Source organism: Sciurus carolinensis, chromosome X, assembly GCF_902686445.1.
Source record: "Sciurus carolinensis chromosome X, mSciCar1.2, whole genome shotgun sequence".
NCBI classification, from domain to species: Eukaryota; Metazoa; Chordata; class Mammalia; order Rodentia; family Sciuridae; genus Sciurus; species Sciurus carolinensis.
This window is the reverse complement of record NC_062232.1, coordinates 21,934,175-21,942,567: the sequence shown is the minus strand read 5'-3', so window position 1 is coordinate 21,942,567 and position 8,393 is coordinate 21,934,175. Positions and strand designations below refer to the sequence as shown.

Genomic DNA, 8,393 nt, shown 5'->3' with positions numbered 1-8,393 from the left:
CAATATGGTATGCTATGACAATGGAGATATTATTTAATAAAAAAGTACTTTTCAAAATTAGTTTGTGTTTGCGTATATATGTATGTATGTGTAAAATTAAAAAGATAATTGACCACCTAAAATAATTTGGGGGAGCACATTTTCTCAAGGACAAATAGTTTGGTCTTTAATCAATTTTCATAATAGGCATTTCAGGAATAATCCTCTGATTGCATATAAAAATAGTGTTTTTAAAAAGTTTGAATAACTCCAAAACATTTACAGCCAAATAATAGGGGATTATAAGATTTGATGCAGATTTGAACACCATGATAATGCAATATACCATCAGGAAGACAAAGGGGTAAAGTTAAGTATCATTCATTCATTTTTTGTATTATCATTATTTTATGAAACCCTTATATAAACAAATTTTGGTTGGCAGTGAACTATCCAAAAATGTAAAAGTGAAGATGTGAAACATTATGTAGTATAGAAATTTTAAGAATCAGCTCCTATGAATGTGGAAATAAATTAGAAACAGAACAAGGTTACTGAATATGTGAAGAATTTCAACTGGGAAAATTACAATTCAAAATTAATGGTAGAATTTTGTTTTACTGCTAAGGTTCAAACTAACATTTTTTTTTTTGGTTTCTGTTAATATTTCCACCTATCCTTCTCAGGGTAATATTAATCAGCCAGTATATAACTATATGCAAATATACACACATGTATATAAATATGCATATAAATATACATATATGAATATATTATAAACATGAATATATATTAAATATAATAACTATAAATATCAAATATATTACAAATATTGTATATATCTCAGTGTGAATTTCATGGAGTGCATTCAAAGTAACTTTTGACACTCAGAAGAGGAAACCAACTGTTTCATTATCAACACTATTCATTGATTAAGAAGAAAATAGAGGGGCTGGGGAGATAGCTCAGTTGGTAGAGTACTTGCCTTGCAAGCACAAAGCCCTTGGTTCAATCCCCAGCACCGCAAAAAAAAAAAGAAGAAAATAGAACCTGATATCCTAATCCATGGTCTATTTCATGATTTATATGACTGTTGAATATATGTGTACATATTATATTGTATATAATTTTAATGTTTTAGCTATCCTGCTTAATTTGTTACCTCTTTTGGACGTTGCAGTAGGTACAGGAGGGATCATTTAAAGTAATAAACTACAGAAGAGATAACCTTCTCCACATCAACTCTCCCACACACCTAAAATATTGCTGTATCTACAATATATTTCACTTTCATTGTGTTTATATGGTAGTCCCTAGATTAGTATTATGCAATAGACATTTCTGCCACAATGGAACTATGTGACTATCAGGTACTCAATATCTGGCTATTGAGACCAAGGAACTGGAATTTTAAAATTATTGACTAATAATTTTAATGTAAATGTAAATTACCACAGGTGGTAGTGAATACTGGACAGTGTACTAAATTCTCAGTCAAAAAATCAATCTTATTGCTAATGGAGTAAAGCTTGCTAGGAGATTAATTATACAAAGCATTTCATTATATTATCCTTTCAGAAAATGAGCTCTGGGCCTACCTAGATGAGATTTTCCAATACCAGCATTATTGATATTTTGGTTCATATAATTCCTTGGTGTGTGTGCAGGGGAGGTGTTCTGTGTATTACCCCTGTCCTTTATTTATCTCCTGGATGACAGAAACACCAAAATTCCCAACTTAGGACAACAAAATATCTTCAGGTATTGTTAAATGTTCCTTGGAATTTAAGGAGCATCCATTAGATGTGATTATTCCTGTTGAAATTCTGGCCCTTCTTCAAGACAACTGTCTTCAAAACTACCTGGTTCACTTAAAGAGGTTCATTGACATGTCCTCTGGACTGGATGTCTGAGTATATGTAGGGAAACCTGAAGTTATGACTATGTAGTCAGAGGTGGAGAGAAAACAATTGGGGGAAAAAAGAAGTGGAGAACTAATTCCATTACGAACTTGAAAAAAGACTACATATCAAATCAGATACTTTGAGACTTTGCAATGTGACTTGGTCTGTATTTCCTTGTGTTGGATTACTTGGAATTACTATCCATTTGAAGAGTTTCTAATTTTACATTATTTGGGCACATTTAATTTAACAAGTATTTAAATAGCATTCTTAAATCTCATCCCTGTGAGATAAGAATAGAAACAAAAATCTGTTCTAAATCTGTCCAGGGCCAGAGTCATTTATAATCTCGAACAAAAGCAAATTGACACAGTACAATTGAAGAAGGAATGGGTCTGGTCACAGACAGTGAGGGTGAGGAGGATATTGTCTATACATGTAGTCCTAAATACAAAAATTATAGAAGCAACAGTTATATAAGTCTTAGAAAGAGTAGTCTCTGGACTCAGAACATATGGACTCAAGTCTAGTTGGTCATACTCAAGTTGTGTGATCTTTGGAAATTATGTTCCTTCAGCCTGAATTTGCTCATATTAATTGTATAAAGGAAAACTCTATTCAGGTCCTTCATCTTTGATTTAGCATTGAGAATAAACTGAAATGTTATGAGTGTTTGTAGCATTATGAACACAACTTGATAATTATCTCTTATAAGTTCATCATGTAGTCTGGGCTACAATAACATATTCATAATGAAGATCTTGAACAATGTAATAACTACCTGTGATTTTTTTTCAGAGTACAGAGTATATATTAATTTTTAGTAAAACATTTCTCATTTATCTGAAAAGTTTGACTTCAGTCTATGAAATTAAAATTGGTTGCATAGACTATAAATTGTCATTGTGTTAATGCCTTTTTTATTTTTTAAACTGAAATATATTAGCTTTGGTGGTTTTAATACAAAATTTTAAGCTTTTTTTAGAAACATATCTGCATGTGTCTACTAATAATTTAAGTACACATTTCATTGTATTTATTCCTATTGAGCGTAGCAAGATGCCTCTATGATTTGTTAGGGATCTTCTTAGATATAGAACTATATATGATAATAAGAAAGACATAATTCAATTCAGCAATTAACAAATGCCTTTTATTTGCAGGTGGTTATTTAGACAACATGCCGGCATTATATTCAAAAGATTTTAAATTCTTGACATAATACTTCTAAATATGTTTTAGATTTCAAATTACTTGCTTCTCTCTATTCCAAAGAACTTATGAGATAGGAAAATACCCATGATAAAAAGCAAAAGGAGACTTTGACTCTATGGTGTGTTGAAGAATATCACTTTAAAATTGTGCTGTGATGTTTTAAAATTGAAACCTAGAATGCAGATTTTTGCAAAGTGGGTAAGAATTATGAAAAATATGATAAGTTCAAATAAAATCAATATTCAAATTTTGAGGGAGTTCTCTAGGAATTGTGCATTATAGACCAAATTGTGAATGTATGATATTTGAAATGCATGTCAATAAAATATATGTCTTGACTATATAAAAGGCTAATATTAAGAAAAATTGGGAAAAAATGTTTATATAAGTGCCATTTCAAAAATAGCACTAAATTTTTGATGATGTTGTAAACATATGTAAGGTGAATACTTTGGTTTAAACATTTGTTTCCTGCTCCCCCGTCCCAAATACATGTTGAGAGGTAATCCCCAATGCAACACTACAAACAGGTAGAGATGATTAGGTCCTTGTAGATGGGATTATTACCCTTCTAAAAAGGCCTGAGGGAGCAAATTCATCCCTTTTATCCCCTCTGTCCCTCTGCCACGTGAAGACTATATTCTTCCCCACCAGAGGACATAGCAATAAGGCTTCGTCTTGGAATTGGAAAGTGAAATCTCACAGGACACCAAATCTGCCAGGGAATGGATTGAACTTTTCAGATTCCAAAACTACAAGAAATACATTTCTACTGTGTGTAATTTACCTGGTCTATAGTACTTATTTATAGCAACATGAGTGAACTAAGCTAGTAAGGATCTCCATGAATAAGTTTTTTAAATGATTGAAGAAAAAGTGAGCAAAAGAGCTTGGCCTAATTATTTTCTCTATTTATTTATATTAAAAAGGTTTTATTGCTTTGATTAAGTACACTACTATGATACACAGATGGTCTGTTAATAAACAATGTCAGAAAATGAAGTATTTCCCACACAGTTAATATTTTATACTGTTGCATGAATTTAGAAATATGAATATATAAATATTTTTACAATAAGACAATTCCAACTCAATAAAGTACATTGACAATGGAAGAGAATCCCCAAATTCTGGATTAAGAATAAATTTACGGGCTGGGGATATAGCTCAGTTGGTAGAGTGCTTGCCTTGCATGTACAAGGCCCTGGGTTCAATCCCCAGCACCGCAAAAAAAAAAAAAAAAAAAAAAAAGAATAAATTTACTTTAATGCTCTTGGCAGACACCAACTATTTGGATCAATCAGCATTTTGGGGTCAACCTCAGAGAGTTATATAGTACATTGAGAAGGCAGAAAATAGTTCTAAGGTATAAAGTTATTTGAATTACTGCAATTTTAGATATACTTGACAGTAGAGTATATTCTGACATATTTATACAAACATGGATTTCTAATTAGGATCCCAGTCTTGTAGTTGTACGTGATATGGAGATTCATTGTGGTGCATTCATATACGTAACTAAGAAAGTTGTGTCAGATTTATTCCACTGTCATTTTATTTCTATCACACCTCCCTTCCCTTCATTCTCCTTTGTCTAATCCACTGAACTTCTATCCTTCCCCTCCCCACAACCCTTGTTGTGTGTTAGCATCCACATATCAGAGAGAACATTCGACCTTTGGTTTTTTTGGGATTGACTTATTTCACTTAGCATGATAGTCTCCAGATCCATTCATTTACTGGCAAAAGTCATGAAGTCATTCTTTTTATGGTTGAGTAATATTCCATTGTGTATATATACCACATTTTCTTTTTCCGTTCATCTGTGGAAGGGTACATAGGTTGGTTCCATAGCTTAGCTAGGTGAACTGAGCTGCCATAAACATTGATGTGGCTGTGTCGCTGTAGGATGCTGTTTTTAACTCCTTTGGATATACGCTCAAGAGCAGTATAATTGTGTCAAATAGTGATTTCATTCCTAGTTTTTGAGGAATCTCCCTCCTGCTTTCCAGAGTGGTTACACCAATTTGCAGTTCCACCAGCAACATATGAGTGTACCCTTTTCCCCACATCCTCACCAACATTTATTTTTGTTTGTATTCTTGATTGTTGCCATTCTAACTGGAGAGGAAATCTCAATGTTGTTTTAATTTGCATAGAAGAACTTTTATTATAATGATACGGAGACTCTTTAAAGATGGAAGTGAGGGGGAGTCAATGATTTAGAAGTTTGTGCTTTGCAGTGAATGGAAGCCCCAAACAAATCCACACAGTGAAACTGAATAAATCAGAAAATCTTTTTCCGGGTGTGGTTGGAGGAGTAATTTAGGATAAATAACTGGCTTACTTCTAGTCAGAGCCATAGAAATAATTCATATATGTGGCTTTATTTAAAATTTATAAAGCACATGTGACCTCCTTGAACTTGTAACCAAATCAAATGCTACAACCCCAAATGTTATGTCAACAAGAACCTTATTTCTGCTTCTTGAGTTCTTCTAATACAGAGTCCAGATCTCCAACTCTTTCACCCCATTTTTCATGGCATACATGGCCTTGTGCTTGCTGACCTTTTATGTCAGCAGATCTTATCTAAAATCATCACAAAATAGCACTGAGTTTCTAATAATATTTGAACTCCAGTGGGATGTTACAAGTGTTTCAACCATTTCCTCCCATGTTTCTCATTAGCTCTTAGGCAAATTTATTCATCTCGTTCCCAGTGATCAAGGTCCATTACCAAAAGATATTGAAAGGAACTTTCTGTGCTTGATTGACTAAAATGTCGATATATATATGTCTCCCAAGTTTACAAATGACTCATTTTGCATGTTTGAAAAATTGATAGCTGACACATGAAAGAAGAAGTAGAAAGTGAGGGGAAAAAGAGAGAGAGAGAGAGCAAGCAAGAGAGAGTTGATAAAAGAAAGAGGAAGAGGAATTCCAAGATGAATTGCCTTTATATTTTTGTATTTAAACTATTTATTAACAGAAAAGGCCTATAGACTCATTTCTTTTTGGACACACCCACAATGTGGTCATGGTGCCCAGTGGTCTTCGTGTGCTGGCCTCAGACAGAAGTGGCACCGCCCTCTATGTGCCCTAAACTTCTTCATTTGCTCTAGGTCCTCCCCAGGCTTGTTGTCTAAGCCATTGGCCAGAACCTGGCTGTAATTTTCATCCTTCCATCTTTTCAAGAACCAGTCTGGCCATTTGTGTACAATGTGTCAAAATGCATTCTACTATCATATATAACTAATTAGAACAAATTTAAAAATTAAAAACAAAACAGTCTGGGATCTTGTATTGTCAAGGATTCTGCATAATAGTGATTACACATTCAACCTCATCCTCAGTGAGTTCTCCAGTTCTTTGGTGAGAACAATATTGCTTTCTCAATACCATATGAACATATCTTCGTCTCACACCCTTAATGGCAGTGACGGCAAATGCTCTTTTCCACCATTCATTGATATTTGTGTTGAGTACTTACAAAATGTGCTGGAACTTCTCAGGAATCACTATAGACATGGCAGCAGCAGAATGGTGGCCTACACTCTCCTGTGGAATAGAGATAGATGAATTGCTTTACACAAGGATTTTCAGGTCTTTATTAAAAATGAAGTATCAGGTATACTTTAAACTTAATATACTCATGAAAGTTGTATCAAATCATGTTTCCAATATTCATAAGGCTACATATGCAGCTACACAGTGAAAAAAAATTATCATCATGCATGTAATTATGTGCTATGTGTCATTTTAGTGACAATAGAAACTATGTGTAGTGAGCTGTGGCTATAGTGCATGCCTATAATCTCAGTGGTCTGGGAAATTGAGACAGGAGGAACACAAGTTTGAGGTCAGCCTGGGCAACTTAATGAGATCATGTCTTTAAAAATATATATATATGTGTGTATATCTATAAATACATACATACATGTATATATATTAGATTTTAAATTATTTGGTTCTCTCTATCCCAAAGAAAATATGAGGTACCAAAATACCCATAATAAAAGACAAAAGGAGACTTTTACTCTGGAACTGGAAATGTAACTCAGTGGTAAAGTGCCCATAGGTTCAATCCACAGAACCATGAAAAATAAAAAACTAAAGATATGTACTGAACTTATCTCAAAATCATTTTATTTCTGTATTTCTAAAAATATACTAGTTTTTTGTTTGTATTCCACTGGCTTAAAAATAGATGACATATGGTGTAAAAAACAAAGATAAAACAAATGGATTTTTTTTCTGTGATAATGAAATACTCAGAACCATATCCTATTTACAACAGGAATGAGATGTTATATGGAAATTTAGAAAACAGAAAAAGAATGTAGGAAAACTTGTACCAGCAGCAACCAGATAAAATCCACTCTGTATTTCTATTAAAGAAAATTTAGTGGCCTATACACAAATTAGATTTTTTTTTTTTTTTTTTTGGCAAAGGTGAGGGTGAGAAAGAATAAAATCTGGAATCGTTTTCACAGGAGTAGAAATTGCAGGGCCCACAGTCAGTAATAACACACTCAATTGACTGATTTTCAAGAGAGCACTTGGTCAACTGATTTGGGGACTTAATGACATCTGCAACATCTGTTCACAGCAATATGTAAATTAGTGTTTGATTGAGTAACTGGGAGGTATATGTACTCTGGGGAATGGGAAACTTGAGGAGACATCTTAATATTCTCCCTGTCATAATGCAGGCCATAGGTTAATATTTGTCTCCTTGGGGAGCTCTTAGAAATTTTCCCAAGGACACATGTGGAAAAATGTTTATTAGAGCAATGTTTTTAAGGAACTAGTTGGAAACAAATTTAATGTAAATGTCTGTCAATAGATTAATTAATGGATATAAATGTTTTAGTTTTATAAAATGTGAAACATTGGGCTGGGGCAGTAGTTTGGTGGCAAAGCACTTCCCTAGCACATGCAAAGCCCTGAGTTCAATACTTAATACCAAAATAAAAAAGGTTAAAAAATATGAAACATATAATTAAGTCATATGTATCAAGATAGATGAAACTCAGAAATATAATGTTGAAAAAAATGCCAGTTGTAGCAGAATCCATAAAGTTTTAGATAATATTTAAAAGGTAGTATCTGCAATATTTTCTTAGGGATATCAAAGCAAATAACACCTACATATAATTAATTTAAAAAAATAAAGATATAGACAAGAACCTCACAGAATGTGAAATTTAACATAAAATAAGCATTTTTAGTAAAAATTTGTAAACTGCACATTAATACAACTAGATACTACTTCATACTAGATACTCCTAG

General features: G+C 32.9%; 1 pseudogene; it reads right to left on the bottom strand.

The window, feature by feature from the left end:
• Positions 1–6,105: 6,105 nt before the first annotated feature.
• On the bottom strand, positions 6,106–6,629 carry LOC124972470 (40S ribosomal protein S18-like; annotated as a pseudogene).
• Positions 6,630–8,393: the final 1,764 nt, after the last annotated feature.